Source organism: Aedes aegypti, unplaced genomic scaffold (assembly GCF_002204515.2).
Source record: "Aedes aegypti strain LVP_AGWG unplaced genomic scaffold, AaegL5.0 Primary Assembly AGWG_AaegL5_hic_scaff_1607_PBJ_arrow, whole genome shotgun sequence".
Taxonomy (NCBI): domain Eukaryota; kingdom Metazoa; phylum Arthropoda; class Insecta; order Diptera; family Culicidae; genus Aedes; species Aedes aegypti.
Window position 1 is genome coordinate 10,747 of NW_018735061.1, and position 1,281 is coordinate 12,027.

At 47.2% G+C, this 1,281-nt stretch overlaps 1 long non-coding RNA gene across 1 annotated transcript; it reads left to right on the forward strand.

Annotated features, from left to right (window-relative positions):
* Positions 1-364: 364 nt before the first annotated feature.
* On the forward strand, positions 365-763 carry LOC110680579. Its single transcript, XR_002502934.1, has 3 exons — positions 365-496; positions 565-642; positions 701-763. It is a non-coding gene; the product is annotated as an uncharacterized LOC110680579 (long non-coding RNA).
* Positions 764-1,281: the final 518 nt, after the last annotated feature.

Below are 1,281 nucleotides of genomic sequence, written 5' to 3' on the forward strand. Positions count from 1 at the left end.
ATGAATGGTTAGGGTGTTACCAAAAATTTTGAAGTAATGCCGACAAAATGTAGCAATCATTTCCCGCAGTGCGTTTCCTATCAATAAATGCTATAAATATTACGAAACAACAGCCGTAGCTCCTCTCTCGCACACTTCGGATACTAATCCGACAACTCCAAAGCCATCCTGCTTACGCGAACAGCAGCCCGAAAGCAATCAAGACAATAGCACTATAGCACAGTCATAGTGGCTGAACAGAAGTTGGTGGTCGGTCGACGAGTCTAAGTCTCATGCAAGAAAGTGAATAAAAAGTGCATGCTAGTTTGCAAATATATTCGTTGTGCATATTTGCGAATTTCCAGAAGGTAAAAGGGAAAAGACACTAAAGTATGTTCAGTTCAGAACTAATTCCTTCTCATATTAAAGTGACGAATGCGCCACGTGCAAGACAACTCTCGGTGCCAGTTGTACCCCACGGATTCTACACTGCACGATACTTTGCATGATTGAGCAGGTAACATTAGGCGTATTTAGACCTTAAAACCCAAATGTACCAACAGCTTCTTTACCCGACTCCCCCAGACTGACCAGACCAGACCGAAAATACCGACCGGGACATTACCAGGCATCGCAACCACCCGCCACATGTTCGAACAATAGGTAACCATGTTCAATTAATGGTCCCATTTTGGCTAGGGTTCATAAAAAGTGCTTTCAGTTCCACTCGCCCTTGAACGATCGGGATTTACGGGAGCTCAATAATCTGAAGCTGGGAAAAGGCCCTTCACCAGGTAAATGCTTTACAATCTGACCTGAAGAACGACGATGGAACTAATTTCCCCTCATCTCTCCTAAAGAGAAGGCCTTTTGTCCATAGCCTAAAGACTGTGCCGTCGATCACGACCGGCTAGCACACAGCGACACCGTCTCGGATAGTCCAAGCCAGCCCATCACCTCATTGAGCCTTCGTCATTGGACGATTATTCCAACAAAAGCACTCGTGATCTGTGTGGCAAGCAGAAGTGCAATATCGTCTCGCCGAAGAGAGACGTCGCGCTGGGACTTTGTCGCGCTGGGACTTTGTCACGCTGGGACTTGTCGCGCAACATCTTCGGTGCGAGAGAGTGAGGGCGTGTCGCAGTGCAGCTCGCGATGCAACCGGTCGATCGCTTGTGACATTGAAGATGCAGTCAGCGCAACATCACGGGGCCCCCAACGAGTATTAACAGCGATGGATTATGTAGGGCAACTTCGAGCGTAGGAGATAACTGTATGTATACGGTAGATTAAGCATGATTA